The 20,534-nt window shown below is 47.1% G+C and overlaps 2 pseudogenes; one reads left to right on the forward strand and one right to left on the reverse strand.

Moving 5' to 3' along the window:
* Positions 1–4,506: 4,506 nt before the first annotated feature.
* LOC123409840 lies at positions 4,507–5,219 on the forward strand (annotated as a pseudogene).
* A 5,524-nt stretch (positions 5,220–10,743) lies between these two features.
* On the reverse strand, positions 10,744–11,952 carry LOC123398664 (annotated as a pseudogene).
* Between the last annotated feature and the right edge of the window lie 8,582 nt (positions 11,953–20,534).

The following is a 20,534-nucleotide window of genomic DNA, read 5'->3' on the forward strand; positions in this document are numbered from 1 at the left end:
AAATTACATATTTATTCTGAATAGACTCTGAGGTTATTAAAATTATTTAACATGTAAAATAATAATATATTTAAACTCTACACATTTTTCTAATCAAATTTCATATATAACATGTTTAAATTAGATTTATGGTTTAAAAGATATTGTTATATGAAAATACGTATTTATTCTGAATAGACTCCAGGTTTATTGACATATATGTCACGGGGTTTACGCAAAAGTATATAAAACGATTCATTGCCATTGAAAGATGGATTGTGGGTTATTTAGCGTTAATGTCAGAGGGTTTTGTGTAAAATACGAAATAACGGTTCGGACTCACTTAAAGACAGACTGCGGGTTGATTAACGAAAACGACGGGGTGTTTTTTGTAAAATGACCACGACGGACGACGGAAACACTCCGTGCTTTATTACTAGAGAGAGATTTTGGGTCGATCGATCGAATCTTCAACGTGTCAACCTATTTTTTATTCGCTTGACCGGTCAGCATTTATTTTGAATCGAATTTAGACATTACTTTTATGTCAAATACAACATACATTTTTACTTTTATGTCAAATACAACATACATTTTTATCAATTCGTCGCTATGATTATAATGCCAAAGAAAACAAAAACCATAATTAAACATTTTAAAAAATGTTCAACTTTCTTAACTGCTCCTATTAGTTGAACTAAGACTAAAATATTTACTATGTCTTCGTTGTTGATCTATGGATTCTTGAACACAACGTCTTTCTTCTTCGATGCTAAAAAATTAGACGTTGTTTTCCCTTTGTTTTTTTTAGTCTCATCTATATCTTCAGTTCTACATAAAAGTGCAAGCACATCTACAAATTTTATGAGATCAATAGATTGGTGTATACTTCTTTCGAGTACCAAAAATTCCATCCTTCCTACACACAATATTGAGCAAATATAAGCTACCTAAATTGCATCAAACAAAGAGCAAATGGCCGAACAAAAATCATATCCCATCGTTTTTGCACTTCACGAACGCCCGACCGGGATGTTCTGGCGTCCAAGAAATGCATCGGACGACCTACACCGTATAAATGGCAAAGATGAGTGGGCAAGCTTTTGGGACAACACCGACCTAGGGCGATGGCCGGTCGTCGCCTTGCCGGCGAACCTGCGATGGGTCAGGCCCGAGCGGCTAGAGGTGGACTGAGCGCCTGCATGTGGCACCGGGGGATTGCCCGGACCTGGTGAACCGGCACCCACCAGTCCATGCCAAGGCAGTCCACGAACAGTCTCACTCGACAAATCCCACCGATAGGATGTGCAAAATTTCAACAAATCCCATGGTAGGATGTGTAAAATTTCGCCAAATCCCATCGCCGCAGATCCACCAATAGGCCCCCCCATCAGGACGAAGGAGGCACTGAGCAGATGGATTTGGTGCTGGAGAGCTAGGGTGGCCAAGGGAAAATGGGGTCGTCGGCCTAGGGTTTGTGTGCTTGCGGGCATCACGTGAGGGGAGGGAAGGGGATAAGAAGGAGAGATTATGACACCGACTAGCGGGCGAGGAAAGGAGAACGCGGACAAGGCGCGTGTCGTTCCGTATCCGCGTCGACACAAATGACACCCAAATTTCTGCCCAAAATGGGTCGCGAGCAGACAAAAAGCGGAAGCGCGTCCGTTTGGGTCGACGCGTTGGGCCGACTTTTCTGTCCGCGCGACCCAAACGGACGTGCGTGGATGAAATGGATCAGCGCGCTGGAGTTGCTCTTAGCCTTTTCTCTTTTCATTTTTGAATTTTGTAGATGGACTCATCCTTGCTTTAAAAGCAATTTCAATAGCTCCTTGAAAATGATTTCCATAAAAATCATTCTAGGGGATAAGGCAACTCCAATGTGCCGACCCAAACGGATGGCGCTTTTGTTCGCCTTTTGTCCGTTTGGATCGGTCGCTCGCTTGGCGTGTGCCTAGTTTAAGATTTGGGTCGGCAGTTCGCCCAACGCGCGCGATCCATTTATGTCCGCGCACAAATTTGAAAAGGCCCACGGCCGTAGATCAAGCCAGCGACCATGCCATCGCCCAAAGTTCATGCCGACACCATGCCAGTGGACAGCATACAATTTCAGCTTCAAAAAACACCACACAGTTCATGCTGACGCACTTGCCAGCGACCGGCACACATGCCAACACAAAAAAAGGGGCGGGAGTTCGACCACGCCATCACGGCCATGGTCATGCCAACACACTTGCCGGCATACAAGAAGGATGATGCTCGCCGCCATAATAAACATATACTACTTCAAAAACTAAGAGTTTAAACGTCACAAGAGTACTGATAATTTAAACATACCCGTAATAAACATATAGTTTAAAACTTAGTATCGATCATTTAAACACGCATACCCATAAACATACTCATAATAAACATGTAGTTTGAAACTTAATTAGTACTACCGATCAACTAACTACTCTTCATCATCAAGGATTATCCAAATGTGGCGCGTCTTCTTCTGATTTCTCTCTCCATCTTGTTTGAATTGACCAACGGTTATTTGTAGATCAATCCTCTCTGTCCTGAGTTGTTTTTTCTTCAGCTTTAATTTATCCCTCTCTTCCGTCAACTGATCCCTCGGCCCCCTTAGTTATTTTGACTTCATGAGGGCATTAGCTCGGTGTGTGAGCAGACTATCAATTTTTTCTTCACTCCGACATTGTCTTTTTCAAGATTTTTTATGTACCACTCTGGCGACTCTAAGAGCCACTGATTCCACTGCTCCACGTCGCCCACTGATTCATTGTTGCTTGATGAATTGTCCATGTGTGTTGTTTCAAATTATGTATAAGTATGAATCATTACGGACCACGATGAATTAGTTTCTAGTAGTAATGATGAACTAAACAGTAGTAGTATAACAGTTTATATATATCATCGCGAGTTCATCTACTTTAGTGATCTAAACACTCTTATATTTGTTTACATAGGAAGTACATACTATTTTACACAGGGAGTACATATATACCAGTTTGGGCAACGAAGGTCTTCGGGCGGAGGTGCTCGACGGTGATGAGGGTCTGCGGGTGGCGTCGGGCGTCGGGCAGGGAAGCAACGGGCGGGGTCGGGCGGGGTGACGTCGGACGGCGAAGGGCGGCGACGGGAGTCATCGGGCGTTGGACGTGGCGGCGACGGGCGGCGTCGTGCGCCGGACGAGGCGGCGACGAGCGACGTCGGGCGTCGGGCAGGGCGGTGGCGGGGATCGAGAGGAGAGACGACTGGTGGAGTTGGAGATCGAGAGAGTGAGGTCGAATGTCGATAAAGGTTTTTTACTACGCTTAGAGCCGACAGTGCTGGCGTGTGCCTAATGGACCTGAATGTGCAACGCCGGGCCTAATGTGCAAGACAAGCACTAAGCTAATAGCTACGACGTACGAATTTGTCCCACGCCGGCACTATTTGAAAATATTAGTGCTCGCGTTGGCCAGAAACGGCGCGACACCAACATAAGTTATGGCTAGCAATTTATCCACTAGTGAATAATAGTAGATGCATGCAAGAATCGGTCTACTTGTTTCGGACGTGATGCCTATATACATGATCATTGTCGTGAATAACATCATAACGTAGCGCTTTTCTATCAGTTGCCCAATAGTAATTTGTCTACTCACCATATGCTATGTGTTTGAGAGAGAACCCTCTAGTGAAAACTATGACCCCCGGGTCTACTTAATCCTATTGCTAAAATACTAAATTACTTTTTTATAGTTTTATTACTTTATTTTACTTGTGTTTTTATCAATGTATCACTATCAAAACTAATCCTCACAGTAACGAGCTCAAGGGGATTGACAACCCACTTGCCCGTATTGGGTGCAAGTGTTTGCTTTTGTGTGTGTAGTTGTTGAAGATGCGAATTTGTGTGATTCTCCTATTGTTTCGATAACGTTGGTTCTCACTGAGGGTAATACTTATCAGGTACTATATTGCTCCACCCTTCCTCTTCAAGGAAACCCCAACAAGTTCACAAGTAGCAATTGCTAAGGCTTGTAAATATTGTTTTAGCGATCCTTGTACCGAACCAATAAATTTGGATGAAATACTACTGTCGAAGACTATTGCTACTTCCTATACTTGGGGTCATGGCATCACCATCCTGGTCCGACCAACGGGGTGCTTGTCCGACCAATCCCGGGGGAAGGGCTCTAACCCTAAAACAAGACAAGCGAGGGATCATCAAGAGCTATAAGAGTCTGAAGGGAAACTGCGGGCGGTGAGCTGCATTGTTGAATTGATATGCTAGTTTAATTTCAAAGGCTATTTTCTTATTGTATTTGTATTAGGTTAACATGTTGTCCATACTATATTTATTATTTCCAATCAACCATTACTGATACTATTTGTATTAACTTATGTATAGGCAATAGGAAATGTGTAATGAACTTTAGTTTGAGTGGAGACTCGGCCCCCGCGTCGCTCCCAGGGGCGACTCGGGCGGCGAAACCCTAGCCGCCACCCAAGCCCCCTCCTTCCCCTCACCGCCGCCGGAGGATGCTGGTGGGCGATGCCCTCGTCGGTGGACGGCGGCGGCGGGGCCCTTGTTCGCGTGCTCGCGCGCTGGAGCGGTGGGAACATGCTCGCGCGCTGGAGCGGTGGGAGCGTGTGGTGGCGCGCCGGAAAGCTGTCCGCGTACAGGAGAGGTCGAGATGGCGCGGTGCGTGTGCGCGGAGGCGCTGCTACGACGGCTGCCGGCCGCTGCAGCGAGCAGCAGAGCTGGGGGCGCCCAGATCTGGGCCGCGCGGGCCCGCCTTGGCCCGAGTCAACCACTCTGCCCCCACCCACCCTTCTCCCTCCTCCCACCCCTCCCAGCCACCGCCGGTGGTTGCCGCTGGGTTGTGCACGCGCGTGGTGACCCTGACGGTTGCTGTGATGCTGTGCCACGACGAATCCCGGCGGCGGAGGCTGCGGGCCGGCACGGTGGCGGCGCGGTGCAGGTGATCGTTGTCGCCTGTTGGACGCGCTCCAGGTGGTGGCCGGCCTGCTGGCGCTGCGTTGGCCGGTGCCCAAACCTGCGACTACCGACGTTCCTAGGCTTCCCTCTCCATGTGCTTCCGTCTTCTCCAACGTTCTTCTTCATGTCCGGTCTGCATCTGCATCCGAGGTCCTTGCTCATGGGTCGGGGAGAAATCCCCGCGCAGCGACGGCCTGCGCTGTCAACGGCGACGCCCGAGGGTGCCGTCACCTCCTTGGAGGCATTGGCATGAACCCTGACTGGACCTCCTCCTCGAGCACCGGGAGAAATCCTAGGTCCGGCCTCCTGGACCGGGCAGCGGCGGCGTCTCAACGCCGTTACCCTCTTGAGGGCGCTGCTTTGGCTGCAAGGGGAGTACTTGATGCGGCAGATGGTGGCTGGTGATGCACCGTTGGTGTAGACAGCTGAACAGGGAGCAGGTTGTTTGCCAGTGCCGGCCCTCCCCCAACGATTGCTACACTAGTTTCTATCAGGCCCTGCCTTTCACCCGTCGATCCTAGGCACATGGGTGTGAGGTACGTTGGCCTGGGCAGTCCTGGAGCTGCAATTGTCCCTAGAGGTGTCTTGCAATGGCGGCAGGGCGAGGCCTAATGTCGTCGTGTGTCTGTAGCTGAGGGCACCTCCTTACCTAGTTGTAGTCGCTTGGTCAGGACGGTCGTGTGTGTGTGTGTGTGTGCGCGCGTGTGTCCCTCCTTTTTGGAGGTTGTACCCCCGCTGTCTTCTTTCTGTTCAATGCAATGAAACGCAAATTCTTTTGCGTTTTCTCGAAATAGGAAATGTGTAATGTTTATGTATAAATATGTGAGTTTTACTTAAAACATATGTGAAAGTTTATGACTATAATATTTGTCAATGTTTTAGAAATTGTGTGAGTGCTTTCACGATTATTCAAAAGGCCTATCAAGAGTAGATTAATGACTTCTAAATTCATCCACAAAGACTTTCAGAAGTTGTGTGAGCACTTTTAGGAATATTCAATAACACTTTTTAGGTTGCCTTAGCACTTTGAAATAGTATTTTTGAACAGTTTCTCCATATCAATATTCGATAACACTTTTTACATTATTTGAGCACTTCATTAAAAAAAGTCTTGAACATTTTCTTCCTTTGTAACTTCACCATGAATTGCATCATGTATATTCTCATGGGTGTTAAAATATGTAAGTTCATCCAAATTCATCCACAAAGACTACTAGAAGGAGTTTAAGCATTTTAAGGAATATTTTATAATACTTTTTAGGTTGCCTGAGCACTTTGAAATAATATTTTTGAGCACTTTCTGCATATCAATATTCGATAACACTTTTTAGATTGTTTGAGCACTTTTTTTAAAATGATTTGAATACTTTTTGCATGTGAAATGTTTCATGTATATTGTCGATGTTGAAATATATAAGTTCATGTTGCAGGTTATCGTGCATTAACTTCTAATCATAATTTGCATTCATAAAAGAGAAAGTATGTTTTTGATCCCTCAAGTTTCCAAAAAGTATAGACTTAGTCCCTCAAGTTTTTTTTGGTATACAATTAGTCCTTTAAGTATCAAAACCGGACAAGTTTAGTGCAAAACTAGATTTTAAGCCGTTGATTGGGTTTGACCAAGTTTGACCATATTGACAAAGTTTGACCAACGAATAGTAAAATTGAAAAAAAAAATCAAAAAATAACTCAAATTTTGTGACAACCAACATGTTTGGGTGCTCTAGGTGCTGTAAATGTTTGTGGTCAAATAACATGGAGCTCTAGCAAAAAAGGCATTTTTGTGTTCATTGGTCAATCCTCGTCAACATGGTCAAACCAGGTCAAACATGGTCAAATCTGGTCAACGTGCTTAAAATATGGTTTTGAACCAAACTTAGGGCCAGTTCTTTTGAGTTGTACTGTGAAAATAAGCTCGTGTGAAAATAAGCTCAAGATAAGCTTCTATGGAAATAAGCTCGAGATAATAAGTTAGCTAGTTCTTTTCAGTGCCCGATTTTTCACCTTATGTATGGTATGATGAGTGAAAAGTCTGTAATGCCCGTGGGGAGGGAGGGGTCGATCCCGCGGGGAGGGAGGGGGCGTCGGGCTCGGGACGAGGGAGGAGTCATGCCCGCGGGAGATGGCCTCGACGGCGGCAAAGCAGCGGCAACGGTGGTGGGGCGATGACGGCGGCGGGGCGGCGGCGATGGGCGAACCCTAGATGCGGCGAAGGTGGGCGACAGAGGAGAGGGAGGACGAGTCGAGTGCGGGAGCTTGGTGTCGCGATGATTCCATTTTTTTCATTCTTGTAATAAGATCAAACAATAGGGGCACACTGATATACCCTTTCTTTTTAAGTGAATAAGCTGCGGGAAGCCACTCCACCTCAGCTTTTTCCACTTTGAAGGAAGGGAAGGTGAAAATAGGTTGAGTTGGCTTCTCCAAAACGAGTTCTTTTAGGCTTCTAGGTTATTTTCACGAGAAGCTGCGAGAAGCTTCAAAAAAACTGGCCCTTATCGATTTTGAGACTTGAAGGAGCAAATGTATGCCAAAAAACTGAAGGGGCCAAGTCTATACTTTTGAGGAACTTTAGGGATCAAAAATATACCTTTCTCTTTATAAAAAGTGTCCATGCAGTTTACATAATGTCTCCGTTGTATTTGTCATTTGCGACGCAACAGGTCATGTGATATATGCAACTAGTTATCTAGTGTATATAGTAGTAGACAGACGAACGTAGACATACGTACGTAGGTGCATCATTTGTTTTCCTTTTTTTCTAACGCAGTATAGACACAAGTGTTTATATACACGCACATATACTCAACCCTATGAGCGCATTCACGCATACTTTATTTTCTATAAGCTCCTCTGAGAGACTGGGCCAGCATATCATCTTAAAATTTACGAAGTCATTATAGGCACCTCGTCATGAACAAAAACGTCTCATTCCATTAAATGTGCATCATCAGAAATCCTGAGATTTTAACCATGATGGGCTGTAGATACCACAGTCTCACTAACCATCTAACCACAGGTTGATTCACCATCATTTGTCTTCCTTATAAAGCATTAAGGTAGAGAAAATAAAATAGCGACCAGAAGCGTGTGGGTAGTGTACCAGTTGCTCTACAACAACATTGCATCACATGGTTGAACTAAGCTATCCATAGCCAAAACAGGGACAAACTTCTTTCCTCGGATGCTCGACTCCAGACGGTAAATTGTCTCTAGCTCAACCGTCTTGGAGGCATAGTAGCCCAATGATCTCCCAGTGCTCAGCAAGATTCTTCCATCTTTCGGATTGACGGCCAGCAATGCCGTATTCTCTGACGAGTACTCCGGAAAGAAACTCGCTAGCTGTATACAAAATCGCATGGACCACATGCCAATGCCATCCATGTCCCATATCTCTATGGTGTTGGTGCTTCGTCTCGAGCACGTCACACATACCTCTCCTTGGAGTTCTGTGATGGATATGTATTTGCCGCAAGGTGGCCCTGCCAAGACTTGAAATTCTAAAGTGTTAAGATCAAGCATTATGATCTCGCTGCAAGCCGACGTCGGACTAAATTCGGGGTCTACAATCCAGTAGAGCTTGCCGCTTGCATAGACCGGCGGCACGTCGGCTATCGGCCTTGACGGAGGATCTATCTGTACCCAATCACGCCGTTGGATCAACTGGATCTTGCACTCAAGTTTGTAATCCCTGGACGTCCGGTTCTTTTCCTTATACGCAAGACTCACCAGGACATGCATTTCTATGTTGGGTGCATACCCAAGGGCGACGTGTCCAAACAAGCCGTTGGCGCTGTCACTGAAATAGGATGCAGCATTCTCACCATTGTCCAACTTTACTGCTCGGTAATACTTTGTCAATGGGTTGCACAGGAAGTCATACTTGAGCAAGCTCCCGGTATTCAACCCATTGCACGGCTTGGAGAAAGCCACTCTTGAGCCCTCGTCAATCAAAGGTGGCAGCGCGTCTGATGTGTTGATGAAATCCTCCAAGGCTTTGAACCTGCAGGGCGTTCCATCTGTGAACATAATGTGAGGGATTTTATCAAGGTTTGCGTGGTACAGATGTGCACCGACGAAGCAGTCGGCCTTTATCATGGCACGCCAACCCTTGCACACCTGGTTCAAGCGCCCAACCGTCCGTGCTGGCAGGTGCATGAGCACCTGGGACGCGACTCGTGCCCATGGTGAAGTGAAGATGATCTCCTCGTTCGTGCGGCCCACGGACGCGAGGCGCTCCTCAAACAACCCAATGGTGGGTAATTGGCTGTCCCAGTTGCCCTGATCTCCCATGATCGTGTCCTCCGGCGAGAATATAACTTGTGGGACGCCGATGTCAGGGTCCACCACGAACACCTTGCATGCACCCGTGCCAAACAAGATCTTCTTCTTCCCAGCACCGTGGTCGTAGTACATGTCAAGTGGGGCGATCCAGGAGGACTTGAGCGGGGCCATCTCCGTTTCTCCCATGCTCTCCCAGTTGATGCACCGCAGCCTTTCCCATTTTCCTGCCTCGTAGTCTCTTAGCAGCCAGATATCGTAGGGGTCGGCAAAGTCCCGACGGTCTCTGTCTTTTGCGTGGTAGACACATAAGGAACCGTCCAGCTCAGTCAGCATGAAGTCCGGCGAGCAGGGTCTCACCTCCGGAGGCAGCACCATGGTGCTAAATGTCTCGGCGTGGATATTGAAAACGGTGAGGAGGTCTAGACCATGCTTGTGGACGAAATGCAGATTGCCGTTGCAGAGGACGGCTCCCTGCCTCCCATTGACTCGTAGCTGGCACGAGGGAGGCTGTGTGGCAGCAGGCCTCCAGTGCGTGGACTCGTCGAGAGTGTAGACCTCACACACCGTGTCGTGGACGTGGAGTGCGTGGTCATGGCGAAAATTGTACATGCGCACTATTTTGTACTGCTTGGTCGTCGAGCAGTGACCCATGCCGTAGATCACATGGGTTCTACCGCCGGTCCAGGCCACCCTGGCCGGTGTTCTGTCCGGCAGGGTCAGGAGCTCGTTGGCTGAAGGGTTCCACACGTAGTGCAGATCGTAGTGAAGGCAGCGTAGGAGGACGATGCCATGGCAGGACTTGGTGATGGGGAAGATCTCCCCCGGCGGCAATCTCCAGTTGTCCATGATGGTCTCCACTGCGCCACCGAGCTTCCATGCGTAGAAGACGTTCCGGCAGGTTGGCTTGAGGAACAACCGGCGGTGGCCGCCGTCGCGGCGGGATCGATCGGAGTGGAGGTTCTTGAACGCGGGGGAGGTGATGAGGGCGTGCCACGTGCGATTCACGCAGCGGAAGCGGTGGAGCGACCTGACCGGCAGGTGGGAGAGGATGTCTTCGACGATCTCCTCCGGCAGCGTGTACCCGCGCTCGGTCTCGAGCCTCTTTGTTCGGACCGCGGTGTCCATGTGTGTCTCGGCGATTGATCGGCCCGGCACGAGCTGCACCTTCTCCTCCTTTTTCTCGGCGATCCGTCGTGTCGCTAAATAGGCCGTGAGATGTCCGAATAGGGATGTGACTCGTTGATCGATGTAGCAGTGCCCTTGTTGTCGGGTGCGGTTCCCCGAGGGACCTCCTATTGCGATGCGGTTTTGGTCCAACAAACAACTACTACGTCTTCAGGGCGCGCCGACGGAACATGAACGTGCTATGTGCGTCAGGATGTAAATGGTGTTGGAATCCACTAGTCCCATATATGTCATCCACCAAAAAAATCTTAAATGGCTTTCATGAACACCCACAAAAACTAACCGAAATAAATGAACAATCCAGAAAAGCCCATCGGCAGTCCTCAACTAAGATAAGGCACCACCACCGTTTCCAATCCTTCCTCCAATCCATGGCACTGCAGCCTGATTGGAGTTATGTTTGGATGTTCGGACGCTTATACAACTGAATGAAACACGAGACAGTAGGTAGATCCCTGGCAAACCACCCTGTAAGCATAATTACACTCGGATGTTTAGACACTTATACAACTGAATGAACAGATGGATAATTTTGTCTGCTGAACATTGACGGTCGCACGGCTAGACTGAAATTACCGACAGTGTCGAACGTCTCTGCCATGGGGACAACATTTTCAGTGGACACCAATCCATGGGAGGGTCGGAGCCCAAAGATGACGCAGTAGGCCGCGGGCACCTTGACGCTGCCACCGGTATCGGTGCCGGGGGAGAAGTCGGCGAGGTTGGCGGCGACGGCAACGACGAAGCCGCTCGAGGACCCGCCGGGGACGGGGCCTCAGGCGCAAGGGTTGGCGGGGGTGCTATAGTGCGTGTTCTCCCCGTTGATGTTCTATGCCATCTCGTCCATCACCGTCTTGCCCACGCCCGTGGCGCCGGCGGCGAGCGCGGCCAGCACGGTGGGCGTCGTGGCGGCGGCCGACGCGTGCGTCCGGGCCCAATCCGGGGTGCCGAAGCCGGTGACGCAGCCGGCGACGTCGAAGCTTCGATGAATTGACCAGTCCGTCAGTCAGATTGCTGAATGTCGATGTGATCAAGGAAGGAAGTGAGGGAGGAACCGAGGTCGTCGTACATGTCCTTGATGGCGAAGGTGAGGCTGTGCAGGGATAGCGTGGCAGTATATGGACAATGTATGGACACCACAAGTCTCGTATAAAAATAACCGGGCTATCATTTAATCCCACGAAAAAAATGATGGCTAACGCGGGCAAGTCCAACAGCGTCCAGCGAGCCGCCCACTTACATCCTTATATGTGCGGTCCAGCACGCAAATCAAAACCGTATCGGACACGATGTATTTACCCGTTCTCGTGCACTGGACAACAACGATGCGCTCGACTCCCCCCTCCCCCCACCCACCCACACACCACCAACCGTCAGATCCTTGAAGGCGTAGGCGCCGCCGTACGGATTTCCCCTCCTTGCTCTAGCGCACCCCCGCCGCTTTCCCCGCCCTTTCCCACGCGTCGTTGCTGCTTTCTTCACCTTCCCTGCTCGCCGCCGCCGCTCGAGCGCACCATCCTTCCGACGAGCAGCGTCTGGCGGACGTTTGGAGCTCGACACTCACAAGGTGTTTGACGAAACGCTTGAAAGGTATGTATATTGCAACTTTATAGTTTGTAGATGAATTTGATACATTTTGTTCGTGGTTGTAAACTAGTTTCAATATTGTAGATGAGTTCATCCTACGGTTCTTCCGACGAAGAATTCAATATGCAAGAGGAGGAGGACCTCGCAATAATCGTAGCTATGCACGTAAATACAAAACCGAGGCATGGTGGTTCGGTTATGGGTCGTCAAAAATTATGGAGGGATAAGATCGATGCCCACAACAGATTGATAAGAAACTATTTTGTGGAGGATGCCACATACCCCGAGTCCTACTTTCGACGCCGTTTCAGGATGATCGTTGAGTTGTTCAAACGCATTCCAGAGAAACTGGCGAGCCATAATCGGTATTTTCAGCAAAGGACGAATGCCGCCGGAGAACTTGGGCATAGCACATTTCAAAAAGTTACTGCCGCTTTGCGTATGATGCCATACGGTATTTCGACGGATCTCATTGATGACCACTTGGCCATGGGTGAGAGCCAAGTCATCATGTGTGTCAAGCGCTTCGGAGTCGGAATTGTGCATGTGTTTGGTACAGATTATTTGAGAGCTCCTAATGTTGAAGACACCGCAAGGATTTTGGCGATGAACAAAGCCCACGGGTTTCCAAGTATGATTGGCACAATAGATTGTATGCATTGGAGTTGCAAGAATTGCCCTAAGGCATGGCATGGTCAATTCAAAGGCAAAAAAGGTTCAACTGTAATCCTTGAAGCAGTGGCCGATCAGGAGACTTGGATTTGACATACTTTTTTGGAATGCCTGGATATTTTAATGACATCAACGTTCTTGATCGGCCATCACTCATGAATAATATTGTAAATGGTGAAACTACACCGGTGGAGTTTGTAGCAAATGACCATACATACAACTATGGCTACTATCTTGCATGTGGCATCTACCCCAGGTGGAAAACATTTGCGAAGCCGCTGACGGCACCGCAAGGTAAGAAAAATCTTGATTTCCGCAGTGCTCAGTCAACGACTTTGAAAGATGTGGAGAGAGCTTTTGGGATTTTGCAAGCCCAATTTGCTATTATGAGAGGACCGGGTAGATTTTGGGATGAAAATATTCTTTGGTACATCATGAACGCTTGCCTCATCATGCATAACATGATCATCGAGAATGAGTGTGGGCAAGATTTAGACTATTCTTATTATGAGTTGTTCGAACATCCCGTGCGAAGGGGGCGGTTGTGAGGGTAGCCCGATTTATTGCCTCCTATCATGCCATTAGACGTGCTGAAACACATGATAACCTTCAGAAGGATCTAATCGAGGAGTGGTGGGCATGACATGGCCGCCAAAATTAGTTTGATGTTGTATGTTTCATGTTGTATTGTTGAACTATTTGTTGTATTGAAGAATAAACTATTTGTTTGAGTTGTAATAATAGTTGAACTATTTATTATTGATTTATTTTATTGTGGTCAGAAATATTGTTTCGGCTAGGCACGGGCAGTGTAAATATAGCGCGCGTGCATTTTGTAGCACCTACTGGAGCGGCAGCGCCGCGCCTCATTTTGCTGCACATGCTGGAGCGGGAGCGTTGTCGCGCGCTAAAAAAGGGCATTTCGGTCATGCAAACCTTTTTAGCACACCGCGCCATAGCACGCGTGTTGGAGTTGCTCTCACTTATCCATCCCGCACTCACATTGCGCCCTTTCATGGGCCAGCACAATAACGCGGGTAGATATGTCGCAAAATGAAAGAAGTCTATTTTTCACCCCCAAATGCAGCCCGAGGGGCAAATACTGTTGGAATTATGCCCTAGAGGCAATAATAAATATAGTTATTTTTATAATTCCTGTATCAAGATAATCGTTTATTATCCATGCTATAATTGTATTGAATGAAGACTTATATACATGTGTGGATACATAGACAAAACGCTGTCCCTAGCAAGCCTCTAGTTGGCTAGCCAGTTGGTCAAAGATAGTCAGTGTCTTCTGATTAATAACAAGGTGTCGTTGCTTGATAACTGGATCACGTCATTAGGAGAATCACGTGATGGACTAGACCCAAACTAATAGACGTAGCATGTTGATCGTGTCATTTTATTGCTACTGTTTTCTGCGTGTCAAGTATTTGTTCCTATGACCATGAGATCATATAACTTACTAACACCGGAGGAATACTTTGTGTGTATCAAACGTCGCAACGTAACTGGGTGACTATAAAGATGCTCTACATGTATCTCCGAAGGTGTTCTTAAGTTAGTATGGATCGAGACTGGGATTTGTCACTCCGTGTGACGGAGAGGTATCTCGGGGCCCACTCGGTAATACAACATCACACACAAGCCTTGCAAGCAATGTGACTTAGTGTAAGTTACGGGATCTTGTATTACGGAACGAGTAAAGAGACTTGCCGGTAAACGAGATTGAAATAAGTATGCGGATACTGATGATCGAATCTCGGGCAAGTAACATACCGAAGGACAAAGGGAATGACATACGGGATTATATGAATCCTTGGCACCGAGGTTCAAATGATAAGATCTTCATAGAATATGCAGGATCCAATATGGGCATCCAGATCCCACTATTGGATATTGACCGATGAGTCTCTCGGGTCATGTCTACATAGTTCTCGAACCCGCAGGGTGTGCACACTTAAGGTTCGACGTTGTTTTATGCGTATTTGAGTTATATGGTTGGTTACCGAATGTTGTTCGGAGTCCCGGATGAGATCACGGACATCACGAGGGTTTCCAGAATGGTCCGGAAACGAAGATTGATATATAGGATGACCTCATTTCATTACCGGAAGGTTTTCGGAGTTACCGGGAATGACGAATGGGTTCCGGGAGTTCACGGGGGGGGGGGGGCAACCCACCCCGGGGAAGCCCATAGGCATTGGGGGTGGCGCACCAGCCCTTAGTGGGCTGGTGGGACAGCCCAAAAGAGCCCTATGCGCCATAGGAAGAAAAATCAAAGAGAAAAGAAAAAAAAGAGGAGGTGGGAAAAGGGGGAAGGACTCCTCCTTCCAAACCTAGTTGGACTCGGTTTGGAAGGGGAGAACTCCCCCCCTTGGCTCGGCCGAAGTCCTTAGGGGTCCTTGGACCCCAAGGCAAGGCTCCCCCTCTTCCCCCTATATATACGGAGGTTTTAGGGCTGATTTGACACAACTTTGCCACGGCAGCCCGACCACATATCTCCGCAGTTTTACCTCTAGATCGCGTTTCTGCGGAGCTCGGGCGGAGCCCTGCTGAGACGAGATCATCACCAACCTCCGGAGCGCCGTCATGCTGCCGGAGAACTCTTCTACCTCTCCGTCTCTCTTGCTAGATCAAGAAGGCCGAGATCATCGTCGAGCTGTACGTGTGCTGAACGCGGAGGTGCCGTCCGTTCGGCACTAGATCATGGGACTGATCGCGGGACGGTTCGCGGGGCGGATCAAGGGACGTGAGGACGTTCCACTACTTCAACCGCGTTCACTAACGCTTCTGCTGTACGGTCTACAAGGGTACGTAGATCACACATCCCCTCTCGTAGATGGACATCACCATGATAGGTCTTCGTGCGTGTAGGAAACTTTTTGTTTCCCATGCGACGTTCCCCAACAGTGGCATCATGAGCTAGGTTCATGCGTAGATGTCTTCTCGAGTAGAACACAAAAGTTTTTGTGGGCGGTGATGTGCGTTTTGCTGCCCTCCTTAGTCTTTTCTTGATTTCGCGGTATTGTTGGATCGAAGCGGCTCGGACCGACATTACTCGTACGCTTACGAGAGACTGGTTTCATCGCTACGAGTAACTCCGTTGCTCAAAGATGACTGGCGGGTGTCAGTTTCTCCAACTTTAGTTGAATCAGATTTGACCGAGGAGGTCCTTGGATGAGGTTAAATAGCAACTCATATATCTCCGTTGTGGTGTTTGCGTAAGTAAGATGCGATCCTACTAGATACCCATGGTCACCACGTAAAACATGCAACAACAAAATTAGAGGACGTCTAACTTGTTTTTGCAGGGTATGCTTGTGATGTGATATGGCCAACGATGTGATGTGATATATTGGATGTATGAGATGATCATGTTGTAATAGATAATATCGACTTGCACGTCGATGGTACGGCAACCGGCAGGAGCCATATGGTTGTCTTTATAACTAACGTTTGTGCTTGCAGATGCGTTTACTATTTTGCTAGGATGTAGCTTTAGTAGTAATAGCATGAGTAGCACGACAACCCCGATGGCGACACGTTGATGGAGATCATGGTGTGGCGCCGGTGACAAGAAGATCGTGCCGGTGCTTTGGTGATGGAGATCAAGGAGCACATGATGATGGCCATATCATGTCACTTATGAATTGCATGTGATGTTAATCCTTTTATGCACCTTATTTTGCTTAGAACGACGGTAGCATTATGAGGTGATCTCTCACTAAAATTTCAAGACGAAATTGTGTTCTCCCCGACTGTGCAACGTTGCTACAGTTTGTCGTTTCGAGACACCACGTGATGATCGGGTGTGATAGACTCAACGTTCACATACAACGGGTGTAAAACAGTTGCGCACGCGGAACACTCGGGTTAAGCTTGACGAGCCTAGCATGTGCTGACATGGCCTCGGAACACATGAGACCGAAAGGTCGATCATGAATCATATAGATGATATGATTAGCATGGGGATGCTTACCACTGAAACTATGCTCAACTCACGTGATGATCGAACTTGAGCTAGTGTAAGTGGATCATGAACCACTCAAATGACTAGAGAGATGTACTTTTTGAGTGGGAGTTTAGCATATAATTTGATTAAGTTAAACTCTAATTATCTTGAACATAGTCTAAGTCCACTTTGAATATATTTGTGTTGTAGATCATGGCTCACGCGACAGTCACCCTGAATTTTAATACGTTCCTAGAGAAAGCTAAGTTGAAAGATGATGGAAGCAACTTTGTAGATTGGGCTCGTAATCTTAAGCTAATCTTACAAGCTGGGAAGAAGGATTATGTCCTTAATGTTGCGCTAGGAGATGAACCACCCGCTCCGGCTGATCAGGATGTTAAGAACGCTTGGTTAGCACGTAAGGAGGACTACTCAGTAGTTCAATGTGCAGTCTTGTATGGCTTAGAACCGGGACTTCAACGTCGCTTTGAGCGTCATGGAGCATTTGATATGTTCCAGGAGTTGAAGTTTATCTTTCAGAAGAACGCCCGGATCGAGAGGTATGAGACCTCCGATAAATTCTATGCTTGCAAGATGGAGGAGAACTCGTCTCTCAATGAACATGTGCTCAAAATGTCTGGGTACTCAAACCGTCTAGCTGAGCTGGGGATTGAACTCCCGCAAGAGGCTATCACTGACAGAATCCTTCAATCACTGCCGCCAAGCTATAAAGGCTTTGTGTTGAACTACAACATGCAAGGGATGAACAAGTCTCCCGGCGAGTTGTTTGCGATGCTGAAAGTCGCAGAGTCTGAACTCCGTAAAGATCATCAAGTGTTGATGGTGAATAAGACCACTAGTTTCAAGATAAACGGTAAAGGCAAGAAGGGTAATTCAAAGAAGAGCGGCAAGCCTGTTGCCAATCCGACGAAGAAACCCAAAGCTGGACCTAACCTTAAACAGAGTGTTACTATCGCAAGGGTATGGGTCACTGGAAGCGCAATTGCCCCAAGTATTTGGCTGATAAGAAGGCGGCCAAAGAAAAATCAGGTATATTTGATATACATGTTATTGATGTGTACTTAACTGGCTCTCGTAGTAGTGCCTGGGTATTTGATACCGATTCTGTTGCTCATATTTGCAACTCGAAACAGGAACTGCGGAATAGACGAAGGCTGGCGAAAGATGAAGTGACGATGCGCGTAGGAAATGGTTCCAAGGTTGATGCAATCGCCGTCGGCACAGTTTCACTTCAGTTACCATCAGGATTATTTATGAACTTGAATCATTGTTATTTAGTGCCTGCGTTGAGCATGAACATTATATCTGGATCTTGTTTATTGCGAGACGGTTACTCTTTTAAGTCAGAGAATAATGGTTGTTCTATTTCTATGAGTAACATCTTTTATGGTCATGCACCCAATGAGAGAGGATTGTTCATATTGAATCTTGATAGTGATACACACATACATAACATTGAGACCAAAAGAGTTAGAGTTAACAATGATAGCGCCATATTTTTGTGGCACTGCCGCTTAGGTCATATTGGTGTAAAGCGCATGAAGAAACTCCATGCCGATGGACTTTTGGAGTCACTTGACTTTGATTCACTTGACACGTGCGAACCATGCCTCATGGGCAAGATGACTAAAACTCCGTTCTCCGGAACAATGGAGCATGCAAGTGACTTGTTGGAAATCATACATACCGATGTGTGTGGTCCGATGAGCGTAGAGGCACGCGGCGGATATCGTTATTTTCTCACCTTCACTGACGATTTGAGTAGACATGGTTATGTCTACTTAATGGAGCATAAGTCTGAAACATTTGAAAAGTTCAAGCAATTTCAGAGTGAAGTTGAAAATCATCGTAACAAGAAGATCAAGTTCCTACGGTCTGATCGTGGGGGTGAATATCTGAGTTTCGAGTTTGGTGCTCACTTAAGACAATGTGGAATTGTTTCACAGTTGACACCGCCTGGAACACCACAGCGTAATGGTGTGTCCGAACGTCGTAATCGTACTTTATTAGAGATGGTGCGATCTATGATGTCTCTTACCGATTTGCCATTATCATTTTGGGGTTATGTATTAGAAACAGCTGCATTCACTTTAAATAGGGCACCATCAAAATCCATTGAGACGACACCATACGAACTGTGGTATGGCAAAAGGCCAAAGTTGTCGTTTCTTAAAGTTTGGGGATTTGATGCTTATGTCAAAAAACTTCAGCCTGAAAAGCTGGAACCCAAAGCAAAAAAGTGCATCTTCATAGGTTACCCAAAAGAGACAGTTGGGTACACCTTCTATCTCAAATCCGAGGGCAAATTGTTTGTTGCTAAAAACGGAGCTTTTCTCGAGAAGGAGTTTCTCTCGAGAGAATTGAGTGGGAGGAAGATAGAACTTGACGAGGTTGTCGAACCTCTCATCCCTCTGGATGGTGGCGCGGGGCAAGGGGAAACCTCTGTCGTTGCGACACCGGTTGAGGAGGAAGTTAATGATGATGATCATGAAACTCCGGTTCAAGTTTCTGTCGAACCACGCAGGTCGACGAGACCACGTGCTGCTCCAGAGTGGTATGGTAATCCCGTCTTATCAATCATGTTGTTAGACAACAAAGAACCTGCAAATTATGAAGAAGCAATGGTGGGTCCAGATTCCAACAAATGGCTAGAAGCCATGAAGTCTGAGATAGGATCCATGTATGAGAACAAAGTGTGGACTTTGGAAGTACTGCCTGAGAGCCGCAAGGCTATTCAGAACAAATGGATCTTTAAGAGGAAGACGGACGCTGACGGCAATCTGACCGTTTATAAAGCTCGACTTGTGGCAAAGTGTTTTTCACAAGTTCAAGGAGTTGACTACGATGAGACATTCTCACCCATAGCGATGCTTAAGTCCGTCAGAATCATGTTAGCAATAGCTGCATTTTTCGATTATGAAATCTGGCAGATGGATGTCAAAACGGCGTTCCTTAACGGTTTCCTTAAGGAAGAGTTGTATATGATGCAACCCGAAGGTTTTGTCGATCCTAAGAATGCTAACAAGGTGTGCAAGCTCCAGCGATCCATTTATCGACTGGTGCAAGCATCTCGGAGTTGGAACAAACGCTTTGATGAGGTGATCAAAGCATTTGGGTTTATACAAGTGGTTGGAGAATCTTGTATTTACAAGAAAGTGAGTGGGAGCTCTGTGGCATTTCTAATATTATATGTGGATGACATATTGCTGATTGGAAACAATGTAGAGTTTTTGGAGAGCATAAAGGATTACTTGAATAAAAGTTTCTCTATGGAGGACCTAGGAGAAGCTGCTTACATTCTAGGCATTAAGATCTACAGGGATAGATCAAAATGCCTGATAGGACTTTTACAAAGCACATACCTTGATAAAGTTTTGAAGAGGTTCAAAATGGAACAGTCCAAGAAAGGGTTCTTGCCAGTTTTAAAAGGTACGAGATTTAGTAAGACTCAGTGCCCAGCAACTGATGAGGATAGAGAGCATATGCGCACCGTCCCCTATGCTTCAGCCATAGGTTCTATCATGTATGCAATGTTGTGCACTAGACCGGACGTTAGCCTGGCCATAAGTATGGCAGGTAGGTTCCAGAGTAATCCAGGAGTGGATCACTGGACGACGGTCAAGAATATCCTAAAGTACCTGAAAAGGACCAAGGAGATGTTTCTCGTGAATGGAGGTGACGAAGAGCTCGCCGTAAAAGGTTACGTCGATGCAAGCTTTGACACAGATCCAGACGACTCTAAGTCGCAAACCGGATACGTATTTATTCTTAATGGGGGTGCGGTGAGCTGGTGCAGTTCCAAGAAGAGCGTCGTAGCAGATTCTACATGTGAAGCGAGTACATGGCTGCCTCGGAGGCGGC

The sequence above is a fragment of the Hordeum vulgare genome, chromosome 1H, assembly GCF_904849725.1.
Source record: "Hordeum vulgare subsp. vulgare chromosome 1H, MorexV3_pseudomolecules_assembly, whole genome shotgun sequence".
Lineage (NCBI taxonomy): Eukaryota > Viridiplantae > Streptophyta > Magnoliopsida > Poales > Poaceae > Hordeum > Hordeum vulgare.